At 36.8% G+C, this 16826-nt stretch overlaps 1 protein-coding gene across 1 annotated transcript in view; it reads left to right on the plus strand.

Annotated features, from left to right (window-relative positions):
- Positions 1-16826, plus strand: part of CCDC102B (coiled-coil domain containing 102B) — a 196087-nt gene that overhangs the window by 59820 nt on the left and 119441 nt on the right. Inside the window, 1 exon segment of the mRNA XM_053205990.1 lies at positions 175-264. The gene's annotated coding sequence lies outside the window, so the exon portion shown is untranslated.

The following is a 16826-nucleotide window of genomic DNA, read 5'->3' on the forward strand; positions in this document are numbered from 1 at the left end:
TTGACTGTAGCATTCGCTTTCTGTGGGAATCAGGAGATGCCTTGCAGAGATTGTGAGAAATAGCTGTGAAATTAGGTAAAGGTTTTGATGGGGGTTTCCAACCTTACGGCTTCTTCTCAACTCCCCAGTTAGCGGATAGGGATCTGATTAATATGTTCCCCGTTGTTTTTCCAGTTAGATAGTGTTATAACTGTCCCTGGGCCTGGAGCTCCTGATCTAATCAATAAGGCCACCGGAGCAGACCGAAGACAGTGGTTTAACCAGGTGAGTTCTTTTCTCTCCATCACCAAATGCCTGCACAAGTCTGGTCATGGTCCTGGCTGCTTCTGCCATTTTCAATGTGGCTTTCCTCTGAATTATGACCTCATGACCTCACGATCAAGTCATGCTTCTCCATCTCCAGCTTCCTATCCTTGTTCAAGTAAGGATAAAGAGAGAAGTGAAATGGAAAGGTATCCATGTAAGGAAGACAAAACTTTTCAAAAATGCTTATCAGGTTTCTACTTATCTTTTACTGCCCAAACTACCACATAGCTAAGTGTGTCTGTAATGGGAGTCTTGGTGACATAAGCTTTTTTCTTTTTTTTTTTTTTCCCAACTGTAGGGAGGAATCAGAGAAAAAATACTAGGTAGGTAAGTAGCAGACTTCATAGGGACAACCTAATATATAGAATAAAAGTGGAATGCACACATACAAAAAAAATCAGCTTTCACTGATGTGTGTTGAGTGCCTTAAGATATTGAGAACCTGGGGCTCCTGGGTGGCTCAGTTGGTTGAGCTTCTGACTCTTGGTTTCAGCTCAGGTCATGATTCCAGAGTCGTGGGATCGGGCCCCTCGTCAGGCTCCGTGCTGAGTGTGGAGACAGCTCAAGATTCTCTCCTCCCTCTGTCCCTCTCTGCTGCTCACATGTGCTCTCTCTAAAAGGTATTGTAAACTTGCCAAGAAATGAAAACTCTAAGGCTGAATTTTCTCCTTCTTTTCTTATACTCCCCTTGGTTGTTATGGAATATTGAGCATTAAGATAATGAAGATGTTTGTGCACCCATGTGTGTTTGAGTATGTGAGCCATGGTGGCAATGTACTTTTTGAACTAAGATAGAGACACTGGATAACTTTGTTTCCATGATGCTGGTAGGTCCTATCAGTCAACAAAGCATTTGTGAGCCAGACTTGGTGATAAGCACAAAGCAGGATCCCATTCCACTTTATCTCAAGAGAAGTGAGGTTGTGTTGGAAAATGAGAAGAAACCCTACAGATATAGTCAGATTTTACTGATCAGTGATTTATCAACTTGAAAGTAAAAGCTCATGTGGTAAAACAAAAGTCTGATTGGTGTGGATTCAAAAGAGATGAAATGAAGACAGAGAAATGGACAATTCTTTCAGGTTTTAGTATAAAATAAGTTATTATGTGTGAAGGGTGGAGTGGTAAAAAGACTAGGGAATAAGAGAAAGGTTTCTAGCTTGACAGACTGCATGGATGGCAACATCATTATTTTAGATCAAGAATAAAAGATACAACAGGAGAGGTTTTGGAAGAAATATAAGAGATTTGCTGTTTGGAAATTATGGATTTAAGTGGCTCCTAGTGCCTATTCTCATTAGACTATTAGACATGCAGATCTGAAGCTTGATATTCTATTATGGGCTGGCCATATGTGTTTGGAAATTAAATGTATATTAGTGTATTTGCTAGGGCTGTCATAACAATTTACCACAAGCTTGGTGGCTTAAAACAATAGATATTTGTTATCTCACAGTTCTGGATTATAAATGTCCAAAACCAAGGTGTCAGCAAAGCCATATTCTCGCTAAAGGCTCTAGGGGAGGGTCCTTCCTTGCCTCTTTCTAGATTCTGGTGGTTGCCAACAATCGTTGGCTTATAGATGCACCGTTCCTATCTTTGCCAATATATTCGCATGGAATTTGCCCCTGGGTATCTGTTTCTAAATTTCTCTCTCTTTAGAAGGACACCAGTCATTGGACTAGGGCTCACCCTAATCCATTCGACCTCATTTTAGTTTGATTACCTCTGCAAAGACCCCATTTCCAAATAAGGTCACATTCACAGGGTCCAAGGGAGAAGACTTCCACACATCCTGTCAGAAGACACAATTTAACACACAGTGATGTATGAGTGGCAAAAGTGGCCACAGAAACAAATGTGATCACCCAGACAGAGGGCTCGGAGTGAGAATAGGACCAGTGATAGTCCCTTGGAAGCACTCCACCTTGAAAACTAATAAAGGAGGGTATGGGGATATGGTACAGTCAGCAGGACAAGTAATCCAGAAAAACTGCATTCTGACAAATGTATTGTAAAGAAGAGATTTGATAAGAGGGTCAAAAATCTTTAGAGATTTCAGGTAGCACGAGCAGTAGGAATAGGCCATTGTAACTCTTGCTAAATATGGAGAGGGGCAAGTTTTGAGACAGGCAAATAATTTAGGATACTGCAGCAATCCAGGCAGATCCTGATGGCCGCCTGAACCAGGATTTGGCAGTGGGAAGAGAGAGGACTGAGCATATTACTGAAGTAAAGTCAGAGCGAACTGGTCCTGGATTGGGTGTAGACTAGGAGTCAGAGATTACTTCCAGGGTTTTTCTTTAGCAAACTGTAAGACTGGGTTGCCGTTATTGAGATAAACAATGCAGTGAGCCCATGGAGAGAAGATGATTTCAGTTTTAAATATGTTGATGACATATCTGTCACATTTTCTAGTGGCAGGGTCTAGAGTGCTGGTGCATGTAAGTGTCGGAGACTCAAAAGAGAATTGAATCCAAAAACGAAGATACTTGAAAGTCATTTGAAAGGAAAGGTAATAACTCAAATCATGAGAATGGATGACATTATCCAGAGAGGTAATAGACTTACATGGGAAAATATCTGATGTACACAGAGCGATGGGAAGGAAAAGAAGCACCACTGAAGAGACTGGGGAGAGCCAGCAAGAAAGGTCAAGAGGAAGAGGAGAGTATTGTGCTAGGATAGAGAAGAGCGTCTCCATGTTGGCAGGGGTGTGAACAGTGGTGTCAAAGGCTGTGGAGATGACAGGTACAATGAGTGCTAAGAGGAGTCTAGAAACTTAAAAAAACCCCAAATATGCATGTATGTGAGTGCAAATGTGTGTGTTTTCAGAGAGTCACTTTGGTGCATTAAAGGGAGTAAATGGCAGATGAAATGGGGTTTTTGGAAAGAAGTTTTTCAACTACCTGACCATGAAATGGAGGGAAATGGTAGCTACAAATGAAAATGAATTGATTTATGGACATAAGCGAAATGGACTGAAGCCTTGACAGTGTTTAAAATCTCCTGGGGGGATTCCAGACAGAAGGAGAGCTCAGAGGAAGAGGAGAGAGAAAGGTGATTGAGCACATCTCCGGAAAAGACGGGGAAAGGAAACCTGAGCTCAGAGGATTAGTTCCTTTTCTACAGGAGAATGTCACCTCTCTGTTGCATTGTAATGCAGTGTAAGGGGGAAGGATGCTGTTAAGTGGAAATGGATGGCAAACCTATTATTCAGCTAAGAATGGTCATCCACACTAAGGAGGGAGAAAGACTAAAGGATCTGAAGACATTAACTCTTCGTTCAAATGCTGTTTCTGTGCTATTTATGAGGAATGTGCTCATTGTGTTTCTTGTGCCCTTGCCTCTTTCTTTGGGCATTTAGTGCTCGTAGTGTCAACCAGAGAAACTCTGTGGTCTGCCACCACCCCTTCCTCAGAATGCTTCCTGACAGCTGGGTCCTGTCCCTGGAAAATCACTCCTTCCCTCCCCGCCCCCAGGCAGCCAGAGGGCTCTCCCTAGGGGGCTCTGGAGATGCAGCTCACAAGTCTCGCCACATGACTGAAATCCAGGGTTTTGACAGACAGTTTTTGTATCATGATTTACCGACTTGAATATTCTATTAAATAGTCTTTCTTTTTTTTTTAGCAACCTAATAAAAATCTTCCTGGACCAATGATATTTTCTATTGTTCCTGTGATCTGTAGTATAATCTCTCTTTAAATCTTATGGATAGATAACTTCGTTTCTTTCTTCTTGGCCATCTTGGTTTTTTCTATTAGTATTACAAGTTATACCCATTGCTGTTAAACACTTGTGGATGAAGGAGTGGGTATTTTCTTCCTTTTTCACTCGCAGTACGTGGTTTCAAATGGGTTGGATGGAAGGCTTTGGGTAACCGTACTTAGTTAGGGAACATTAAAGTGATTTCATTTTGGTTCGCTTACTTGTGATCCAAAGAGGGTGTTGTATTGGTTTTGATAAAACTTCATAACCAATGGGAATCTTTTTTGAGTTAGTGCGGAGTGGCCTTAATGCTGGAAATAATCCTGTTGGCCAGGACCCCAGAGCTATACAGATGAGAAAAGGATGCAGGAAATTCTGTTGTTTACACATGTGTCTGTAACACTGAGCCGCTGGAGCAGCCCAGCAAGCCCAGAGGGTAAGATGCCTAATAACCTTGTGGTTTTCTATTTAATTATTACATTTTCCTGCTGGAGCAGAGCATGTGGTATTCTCGGAGCAAAGAAAGACAGTTGCTTATAAGATGCAGAACAAAACTACTGTAGGTCTGGGAAACAGAGGGACTAGGAGTTTCTTCTTAAAGTGGACTTGATTCCTTCCCTCTTTCTTCCATTTTCCACTGTTGGTATTATTTATCCTGACAGCTTGCCATACTTTTCCTGTTCTCAAAAAATAATATACTAAGCAAAACTCAGGTAAGAATTTCAACTCTAAATTTAGAAAGTTACAGGTTATGTTGATATTAAAACTTTATTTTGTTCACATGAATATGATGAGTTAGTCAATGTGCTGGAAGTAACCTATATTCTTAGAGTTTTAGAACAATGTAAAACTGTTATGCAAACCCTCATAATTCTGCCTCATGCATTCAGAGTTATTTTCATTTTGATGGACAGTCCTCATACTGAATTCCTGCTATTGTTAACAGAAAAGTATACTTCAAAGTTACCTGGGTTGTATGGAAGAGATATGGCATAGAATCAAACAATAAACTCCTGTACATAATAGACAAGAAATGGATCTTTAACCATATGGAAAGTAATTGTAGAATTGAGGAGGGGAAAATGATCTTTGGAAACCATTTGGAAATGTTTGCTTATGTTTCCCACAAACATAAATTGTAAAATGAACGCTAAGTGGAGAAGTCTATTAAATAGAAATATAGGGAAGATATTCTTTAAAAAATGTAATTAGAAACCTGTAACATATGCTGTTGAAATATATAGTGATATTTCTTGATATTCTCATTTACATCAATACTAGCTTTCTATTTTCTGATCAGGTGAATACACTTTTGCTAATATTTTTGTGGAGTAGGATACTGTTACAACTTTTGATTAAATGCCTTGTTTTTTAATCATTTCATTGTTGAATATCCTTGCGTATACATTAAATATTCCTGAATTATGACTTTTGTCCACATTTTTACATAGGCATTAGATTAAGAAGGAATCTTAAAAAGCTAGTGATATAGTATCTGTATAGCTTTTCTGTGATTTTTCAATACTGATTTTAGATATCAATAAATCTATCTGCCTGATATTTAGAAAAATGCTTTATGTGAATTGCTTTTTTCCCAAAACTTTAAGAACTAGTTTTCTTGTAAAATAATAGATTGTATAATGGTCCCCCTTTTACATTCTTCATGTTTTTGTTGGATTCAGTAATTGCTTGATCACTGGGATATAGTTTCCTAGTGCTTTGCAATGGCTGTGGCCTTGAAATTTATGAAGGTTTCCTCTAATCATTAGAGCCACAAATATAATGGCAGTGATTCTTTAAAATTAAAAAATGATATAAGAACAGTTTCTGTGTGAAGAAGTACTGTTTCTTCCGGGCTGATACCGCAAGGTTAATTGAATTTTTCTATAATGGCAAAACCTTCAAACATCCTCTTTTTAGCAAGATTTTAGAGAAGCCTTGAGAGAAAAGTCCAGCTCCCTGAGCTGAGTCTTGAAAAATCCATGGAACTTAGATAATTGCTGAAAAACAAAAAGATCATCCTACTTTGTAGTAATAGTTGGGGCAAAGAGTTTTGAGCATAAATTAATATGAAGCAGGGAAGGTTAGGGATGAGCTTCATCGGAGAAGAAATAAAACGGACCTTTGTGAGTAGCAGATATTGTGCTGAATAGATAGAACAGGGCAAAGTTATGAAGCACAAAGCGCTGTATACTCTGAATACACAGTAATTTTGCCCCTGTATATTATGCAGTGGGGACAACTGCAAGTTTCTGAAGAGGTGAGAGTATTTATTCGTCTTTGCTTTGTCATTGTTGTCGTCATCCTCCTCCTGCTCACCCTCCTCCTACCAGCAAAGAATAATGTTTCCTTGTAAGATGATTTCCACACATACCTGTGATCCTGACAGTTGTGTAATAGAATGAACTTCATTTTACGGAGTACCTTCATTTTATACGTGAAGAAATTTGATGTTCAGAAATGTTAAACGATTTCTTCAAAGCCACAGGTATAGTAAGTTTTGGAGCTAGGATTCCCAATAATGTCTTTCTGGCTCCAGAGCTGTTTCCACTCTGCTCCACTGGTATTTTAGGAATGTGAATCTGGCCGGAGTTAAGCAGAGTGGGTTAGGATGGCTCTGGGGTAATAGAGTGCAGGGATGAGGCGGCAAGACAGCATCCGTAAATCCAAGCTAATGGCAATTTTCTCAGGTGGTCCGCTCTCGCCTTTGGGAACAGACAGAAGAAATTGATACTGAAAATCAGCAGCTTTTACATTTAAATTGGCCATTCTCGTATTCAACTCTTAGGCTTTCCTCTCATTTCCTTGGTGTCATGTTCAAAGAAGATGTCTTTGGACTTCTCAGAGGAAATTTAAGCATTCATTTTCATCAACTATCGCGTATTCATAAATGAAATGCATGAGGTTACTGGAAATGATATGAGGAACACATTGGCCTTCTTTTGTTTCTTTTTGATGTGTGATATAATTGAATGCTTAGTGACCACACCTTCTTAAAATTATGGGAAGACTCAACTATTATCAAAGAAAAGTGTCATGTAAGTTTTGTTTTTTTTTTTTCCAATATGTGAAGAGCATCTATCTGTTGCTGGCAGTGTGGAGTACTGTACATTTGTAGTAAAAATAATAAACCCTGTTTAACATTTTTCCTCATATATCTAAACCTTAAACATAGTTTACTTTTTCTTTAAATAAAATATTTTATATATACATATATGATATATACATATATAATATAATGGTGTCTATGCTATCATTTTACAAATGTACTATCTGCTGTTTTACAAGTTTATTGTTATTTAAGTGGGCTTTATTGGAGTAATGCCTTTTGGCCATATGCCCAAACAGATGAAGATAGTTGAAATGTAAAGGTTCGTTCCTTTAAATTTATCATTACTAAAACAGTAAGTACATTTGTCAGTTCAGATACTTTCACCACTGACCTTATGACATTTCATTTTAATTAAACAGGTCTAGGCTGTATTCCAAGATTATCTTTTATAGAGGGTCTTTTGCATACCAAATGCCTGGAGCTCAACGTTTGGTCCTCAGTGCCCTGATCAACTCTAGATGCACAGTTGTTACCAAGTGTTGTAAAAAGGAAAACTGGGTATCCATTATTTTAACAAGTTTGTTTGTTTGTTTGTTTGTTTATTTATTTTGAGAGAGAGAGAGAATGTGTGTAAATATGAGCAGGGGAAGGGTAGAGAGAGATAAAAAGAAAAAATCTGAAGGGTTCCCAGCTGTCAGCACAGAGTCAGACGTAGGGCTCTAACCCACGAACCACAAGATCATGAGCTGAGCCAAGATCAATCATGACCTGAGCTGAAAGCAAGAGTTGGACATGCCTTCAGCCCCAGAAAACTGAGTATCTCACTGGCGGAAAGCAGCCTATCAAAGAGAAGATGAGTTGTGCTCAGTGTCATTCTATTAAAGTCATAGCTTTACAGAGGATTACTAATATTTTCATATATGTAAATATCTGGAAGATTTATATTTGATGATATTTGCTAAGAGTTGCTATGTAGAAAAGATACAAAGCTATTTGATGTTAAACAACTGGTAGAAGCATTTTTTTTTGGTAGCTGAAGACAGAAGTACCCTTTGAGTAAAAAACATATTCATTGCAGACCCCCAGAGCAGAACGAGGAGCAGTACTGGGTGAGGTAGGAGGGGAACCATGGGACAGAAGTCTTTCAGAAACCAAGTAAATGAGTCATTCCGGAAAGATGAAATGGCCAGTTAACTAAAATACGACTGATTGGTCAAAGAAAACAGGAGTTGGGTGCCTGGGTGGCTCATTTGATTGAGTGATAGACTCTTGATTTCAGCTCAGGTCATGATCTCACGGTTCATGAGTTCAAGCCCTGCTTTGGGTTCACTGCTGTCAGCGCAGAGCCTGCTTCAGATCCTCTGTCTCCCTGTCTCTCTACCCCTCCCCTGCTCACTCTCTCTCTCAAAAATAAATAAATATTAAAAATAAAGACTAAAAAAAAGAAAACAGGAGTTAGCTATTAATTAGATTTAGCAATTTAGAACTCATTGATTTCTGTTTCGGTAGAGATCTAGGCTTAAAACAGAGTGAGTTCAAGAAAGAAAGAGAGGAGTGAAAATATCTTCTAAAGCTTTTTACTGTAAAAAATGTCAGAGAAACGCGATGGCCCCTGCATGGGGATCAAGATGATTTTTGTTTTTCAGGTCAAAGGTATTGTAGCACGTCCATTTGCTGATGAGAATGATTGAGGAAGGAAATTTAATTTGATTAAGTAGGAGAGGACATATTTGCAGGAGCTAAGTCTAAGTCAGCTAGAGGGGATTTACATGGAACATACAAATGGGAAGTTTGGCCATATGGGTATGGACGAGCCTGCCCTACAAGGAGGCTGAGGTAAGGGTATCCATCCGCAAGACTGGTACGTGTGGCAGAACCAGAGTATGGCAGTTGTCTTTTGATCACTTTTCTTTTCTCAGTGAAATAAAGAAAAAAAAAGTTCATCAAGAAAGATGGAAGAGTAACAGAAGAAATGGGAAGTTTGGAGACACAAAATGTGTGGAGTTGTTCAGGAGAACGGGGAAGTGAATTGATAAGGGAAATTGATAAGTGAATTGATAAGTTGGCGTGGCCGTGCTAGAGGCTTGTTTGATATTCAGAGTGAAGAATTTGAATTGAGACCCCATAGTGAAGGATGTTTTCTCTAAGTAATGCCGGGTGCTCAGATGCGTCTATAGAGGAGGCGGATAGTTGGATGCTATCCAGAATTGGAGTTTTCTAGGCAAGCACGGTTGAGAGAATGCCATTCTAGCTGAGAGTCATTTGCTAATAATGGAGCTCAGAAAAGGGAGGGCAATGTCGATAGGAAGTAGATGATACACAGTTAGAAGGCAATAGGATAAATTAGTAGGAGGTTCAAATTTGGTCAAAGAAGAGAGTTGTGGGGACAATAGAAGGTAATCAGAGAGGTGCTTAACATTGAAATGGGAAGAAATGTTAGTATGGTAAAGCATCTAGGGTATAGAACCAGCATGGGTGGGTGAGGTAAAACCATGAGAATTAATAGGAACTGAGAGAGGAGATTATTGTAAGGACACTGCATGTGAAAATATTTTGGACGTTGTTAGATTTTTGTCCCTGAAAACATTCCATCCCTCACGTACCTTAATAGTCAGTACAACAGCTGGTTTTACTAGGTACATTTTATTATTAATAAATGTTTTTGAATTTATTTCAATGTGGAAAACATTCCTGTTATAAAAATACATGGGAAAACATGATATTTCATATATGGCTCTTACAATGGTATAAAGATAGATATCCACAAGTGGACACTAACTTTAATTTCCCATTCCCATGCTGAGACTCTTATTTTGTTAGTGATTTCATCCACTTACCTTCTTGCTATATTTTAACGTGTCCATCACCACCTATAGTTATCTACTTAAAAAAATTTAACTGAAGTAGAGTTGGCATATAATATTAAATTAGTTTCAGGTGCACAACATACTGAGTCAATGATTCTATACCTTATGAAATGCTCGCCATGCTACGTGTATTACAGTATTAATTGACAATATCCTCTGTGCTGTCCTTGCTTTTTTTTAATTTTTTTAATGTTTTTATTTATTTTTGAGACAGAGAGAGACAGAGCATGAGCAGGGGAGGGGCAGAGAGAGGGGGAGACACAGAATCCGAAGCGGGCTCCAGGCTCTGAGCTGTCAGCACAGAGCCTGACACGGGGCTCGAATTCACGGAGTGTGAGATCATGACCTGAGCTGAAGTCGGACGCTTAACCGACTGAGCCACCCAGGCACCCCTGTCCTTGCTATTTTTAATGATGTTTTCTCGGTCTTACAATCTGTATTAGAGAAGAATCTTTGGGGAAAGATAAGAAATAGACAGAATTTTTCACATCTAACAAATGATAAGCCCATAATTTTTCTAGATTTGTATTATTTTGCCAAAGTTTTAGATAAAAATGAAATTATATTTATTAATGATATTCAGAAACCATGAATCAATGATATTTTTCTTGGGCTTTAGTTCATAGTAAAAGCGATATGTTTAACAACTACATATATTTTAGTATTTAGCAATTATGTTTGTCTAAAAGCCCATGCTGTCTAAACAGCTTCAAATAAATGGTGTTTCTTTTAAACTTAGATGAGAATGTTGAACAGCCATATCCAATGCTTTATATGATGTTGGTTTACTTTGATGTGACTAATACAGCATCTCTTGCATATATGACCATGTGGCAGAGAATGAAAATGTCCTGTTCATTTGTATTTGAATGGTAGCCATGTTTCTTTGGCGTATATTTCCATTATCAATAGGATGCATTTTTCCAAACATATATTTGTGAATAATGTTATTAGAAATCATCTTAATTTGAAGCATAGATAGGAAGCCTCTGTAAGATAGAGACAGAAATTTTGTGAGACCCACTGGATATATGTTTGAAAAAATCAAAGCATAGCTTTCTGTTTCTATAAAAGTCTCTATGAAAAAGAAAAGCCCTTACATTTTTTGGATGTTCTAAAGTAGAGCTGTCCAATAGAAATATAATCCAAGGAACATTTACAATTTAGTTACATTTAAACAGTTAAAAATTAAATGTGATATTGATTTTAGTAATATATTTTACTTAACCCACATCTTTAAAATATTACCATTCTAAAATGTAATCAATATAAAATTAATGAGCTGGTCTACATTTTTATTTTCCACCTGTGCCTCATTTCGACTTCTAGTACATCTCAGTTCAGACTACTCTCAAGATTTCCCCAGCACCATCTGCCTTGTGACTATCCTACTGGACAGCACAGGCTATACTACTCCAGAATATAAATAATTACAGAGTACTCTCATAGCAAGTGTAGATCATGCTTAAGGCATTGCCTTTATCTTCTTTTGGACGTGAAGATAGGTGTTTGAGTGAACTTCCTATGGAACAGATTTACCCCAGGTTTTCTCATTCTGAACCCGGTGTTCTCTGAGCTCCACTCTACCATTCTGATGATGTCCTGTTGATGTATTTAAGTTCTACTGATCCTGAGAGGTATGTAAAATAGGGTGACCATTGGAGATTACTGGCACCAATATGTTCTCCTCTCGTTATAATTTAAGAAAATCTAATTGGTTGAAAAGCAGGCAGTAATGAAAATGATGAAACCCAATTCTAGGATTCCACACATTTCTTAGTTTTTTATTTTTTATTTTTGTTTTTGTTTTTCTTTTTTCTTTTTTTCTTTTCTTTCTTTTATAAATTAAACAAAAGATCCAAATCTGGTAGAGCAGAGAAACAGAAAAAGTGAAATAAGAGTTTCGGAGGAAGATTTAAAACTGTGGGTTTAAAGGGATTATTTGAGAAAGGATTGAAAGGAAATATTTATATGACTAAGAGGGTAAATAAAAACAAGCAAGTTTTCAGAAATGTGTCTTTTTAATCTGGTCTTCAGCTTTTTGCAGTTCTCTGCACATGTCTTACATTTTCTATTTTAGGGACTGGAAAGCCAGATCTTTTGAGAAATGTAAACACGAGCTATTCACTTCCTGTTGTTTTGACATTTTTCACCCAATCCCTTGTCTTTGCTAAGGAAATAAAACACCATACCTACAATGCAAACAGATGAAAACTCATTTCAGATCAATTAGCAATTTGTTACGAATTCTGCTATATAGTTAAATTGCTTTTCTCTTTAGTGTTATCTTCTCTTCTGTCAAAGACAAAACCCTGAAATATCAACACTTAAAAAGCTGATTGTAGACTCTATGTCCAGAGTATAAAGACATTTTAGCTAATATAGAGAATGTATGAAGAGGAAAAAATTTTCACTTGCATGAATAGTAACTGAACTTCAAATAAAAATCTAACATTTATGCTTTGTAATATTTCATGTCTTTTCTTAAGATAAATGAAATTTTCCCAGTGAAATCAAGATTTCGGATCTCATTATTATAAGTGAGTTAGGTATTATACAACCACCAGATTTGTTTTTCTGGAGAAAGTATTTTCCTCCAAATAATATATCTGAAAGCTGATAACTTGTTTTATTTTACATGAAAATTTGAAAGGATTAGAACAAAATATATGGTTGCTATTATTTTAATCTTAGGAGAGTCCATAGAAATATAACAAGGCTATAAATCTAATGCTAGTAACTAAGATAAGAAGTCAACATTTTGTCTAAACATCAACACATTATTAACTGCTGTTCTGATAATTTGTATTCTGATAACATATTACTATTTCTCTTTTTGTTACATAGTATAGGAATGTTCAGTTTTGTGGGGTACCTGGGTGGCCCAGTTGGTTGAGCATCCAACTTCAGCTCAGGTCATGATCTCATAGTTCATGAGTTCGAGCCCCACGTCAGGCTCTGTGTTGACAGCTCGGAGCCTGGAGCCTGCTTCGGATTGTGTGTCTCCCTCTCTCTCTGCTCCTCCCTTATTCGCGCTCTGTCTCTGTCTCTCTCAAAAATGAATAAACATAAACAATTTTTTTAAGAAAAACAAAAAAGAATGTTCAGTTTTGAACAATTCCAATATTCCTCCTTTGCTTTTTTGTATTATTTTACTTTAGTTTTTCTAAGTATTAGAATCTTCATGACCAAGAAAAATTAATTGATTTAATATATTTATACTACTGTAAGTGAATATAGTACTATAAATGACTATGTTTTAATTATATACACAATCAAGTTTACATATCCCTTTTGTACTTTTTCCATTTATGTCACAAGAGATACAATATACTTTCTGGAACCTCTGCTATTTCTACTCCCAGGTAGACAGCCTTGTGATTTCAAAATAGATTAATCATGTATGAATCATGTTTTAAGAAAAAAACATAATTATGAAACTTGGGTAGGTTCATATTCACTAATAATTTTATTTCCTCATCATCCTCGGCAATCACATTCATAAAGACTTACAATTCACGGACTAAATCTGACCTGCAGTAATTTGGAGTATTCTAGGACTTACATGGGCTCCTGTGGTATTGCACTTTGAACACATTGCCATGGGTGGGTGGAGGCAGCTGGTTTCCTGTTTAAAATATTTTTGAGAACTTTTAGAAAGTTCAGTTCATTCTCAGCCCAGAGTTCCTTCAGAAAAGAATAGTTTAACATGTGCAAATATTTATATTTGAAAGATTAATTAGGAATATGTGATTAAACTCCAAAAATTGGGTTAGTTTGTTTGTGTTATAGTTTATGCAATTCTGTTATACCCAGTTCTTCCAACATGTCCAAAATAACTTGTTTTGGTTCTTTCATAACAAAAATTTGGTTCCATTTTAAAATGTGAAAACATCTTGATAATTTGCTGCAAGGGAATCTTTGGAGAAAAAAAAATGATTTACACTTGAATTTCTGAGTCAGATTTCACATGTAATCACAATGTTAAGTTCCATGAGAATGGATATTTAAATCCATTTATTTCCTGTGTACCTCCAAACGCCTGGAACAGTGTCTGTGGCACATAGGAGAGATTCAGTAAATAGCTTTTGAAGGAATGCATGAATATTCAAAGCTCAAAAGTGAAAGAATGTTTATCCTTATGCTATGTTAGCAACATGCAGAAATGAGTAGTCATTATTATATACACATGCATGTAATTTTAATAAAATTATTATCAACACACACTGTTTTACATGCATTTGCTGGTTTTGCCTTTTATTTTGCCTCTGCCTTACACAAGTTGCTGAAATGATTTTAAAACCCTAATCCTAAATTGGCTGAAAATGGAAATAAATAAATAAATAAATAAATAAATAAATAAATACAGTTTTAAATGATTAAAACTACGATTTTTAAGTCAATTAAACAAAGAGGTCATTAGACTGATGTCACTTTAGTGTTGTGGTGATCTTAGGACAGCCAATCACAGATAGACAGCTAGGCTTTCTCTAAGTTCTAGCCAATCAATAATTTCCTTACTTTGTTTCCGCCTTTTCTCTACAAAGCCCTCTCCCTGAGCTCCTATGGGTGGAGAGCTCCTATCCACTTCTAGTTTGGCACCATTTAAATCAAGTTTTGTTCAAATCTTTAAAATGTTTAATATGCCCCAGTTTATCGTTTTAAGCTATGGTTACCACTGCTTGCTTTTGATCCCGTGATTGTGAGTTTGTATGACAATTTTTCAGTCAAATTTAGTGACAGGGAGGTTTGTGAGAGTGTTCATCTTTGAGTAGGGTGCATTATGTAAAGGGATGTTGGTTTAAAAAAAACTAGTAGGACCAAAAATTTGGAAAGAGATAGGAAGCAATATTTTTCACATGGATTTTTTTTTTATCTTTACCTGTTTTTTCAACCAAGGAAGTTATTTGTGTACCTCAGCGAAGAAATTTCATAAATGGACATTTGCAGAAACACGCTCAGCAGGTGGTAAATCCCTGTTCAGATGTCACTGTGTATCACACATATGACTTCCATCTGATTAAAATGAAAATGCAGCAACAATAAAAACCCAAAGTATTTTTTTTGCAATTCTTTTTTTTAAATGTTTAATGTTTATTTATTTTTGAGAGAGAGAGACAGAGCACAAGCAGGGGAGGGGCAGAGAGAGAGGGAGACACAGAATCCAAAGCAGGCTCTAGGCTCTGAGCTGTCAGCACAGAGCTCGACGTGGGGCTTGAACTCACTAACCATGAGATCTGAGCCAAAGCCAGATGCTTAACTGGCTGAGTCACCCAGGCGCACCATTGTTTTGCAATTCTACAATGCCATTAGAAAAAAAGTTCTCAATCTACCTTAATCCAGAAAATAAAGTCTTTATTGTTAGTGTACTAGACTGCATAGTTTTTGAATGCCACCTGAATGCACCATATTCTCTGGGTATTGGTAAATTTAGTGATTTTTTTTTTAAGAGAGACTCTATTTTGAAGAATTTTTTTTAATTATGAAGTCTAAATATAAAGCCATACAGAGCTTCCATGGAAAATTTCAAGAAGACTAGGGCGCCTGGGCGTCTCAGTCAGTTAAATGTCTGACTTCAGCTCAGGTCATGATCTCACAGTTTGTGGGTTCGAGCCCAACGTCAGGCTCTGTGCTGACAGCTTGGAGCCTGGAGCCTGCTTCGTATTCTGTGTCTCCCCCTTCACCTGCTCCTCCCCAGCTCATACTCTGTCTCTCTCAAAAATATGTAAACATTAAAAAAAGAGAGAGAAAACTTCAAGAAAACCATTTCCTTGCTGTATTTATACAATGCAAACTTGAAGAAAGTAAGTGATTTAGGCAAGCAAAGTCTTCTTTTGAAGAAAGGGCTTTGAAAGGGATAGCCAAGGTGATTAAGTGAGTGAAAGGCAGGATGCTTTCTGGAATGTCAGAACATGCGAGACAGCAGGGCTGACTTGGTGTTCCATGAAGCATGAAGGACAGCAGGCTGACTCTCATATGTAAGGAGACAAGCTAAGTTAAGAGAGTCAATGCCTGGAGGTAGAGGAGACATATAGTAGACTGACTTTGGATTTAATGCACTGAGTATGTTCACTTAAATGAGAAGATGATTTGGTCACCAAATGTGGTTATCTTCTAAGTTATCCATATGGGAAATATATAAGATGTTCCTACTGACACAGAATGAGAGAACTCCCCTGAGGTATAAGCATAAATATACTTTGAGTGTTAGATTTTCATTATTGCACAGTCAGTGCTTAATGTTTTATTGTTGAAAGTAGGGGGAATGCAAGAGCTGTAAGTCATGGTTGAGTTTACAGAAAAGAAAATCAGCTTTTCATGTTTCCATTAGGAAGTTTCAGTATGTTAATGGGAAAATATATTTGAATAACTTTATTTAAAAGGATCCAAACTCTGCATTACATTAATATGTCGTCGTGTTTGTTCTACTTTATGAAAAGTGTTAAGTTAAAACAATGCATTTTGTGACAAATTTAAATGTTAACCAAAGCATTTATTTCAGAAGAAATTTCCCGTTTAAGTCCTCTGAGCTTTATAATAATTTAGACTTGTGGCTCTATGTGATCACTTGATTATGGAAGTTCTAATGCAGCAGAAAACAACTGTCATGTGGTGGTTCCGTTTAAGTAATGGAAAAGCATTTAAAAAAACAGAATAATGAGTTTGAGTAGCTGCTCCTTATGTTAGCATGTCATAAATTATGTCTTTTACATGTTTAGTATTAATTGAGAAGGTTGATATTTTGCATAAATCAAGAGGAAGAAAAAGAAACCAAGGATTTAATGAATATTTAAGTATTATCTATTTTTAAAATACAAAACATACGTATTTTACTTCAAGTTGGAACTTCTACATTTTTTGTAGAAGAAATATTCCTGCCAAAGAGTGACTAT

The sequence above is a fragment of the Acinonyx jubatus genome, chromosome D3 (genome assembly GCF_027475565.1).
Source record: "Acinonyx jubatus isolate Ajub_Pintada_27869175 chromosome D3, VMU_Ajub_asm_v1.0, whole genome shotgun sequence".
Lineage (NCBI taxonomy): Eukaryota > Metazoa > Chordata > Mammalia > Carnivora > Felidae > Acinonyx > Acinonyx jubatus.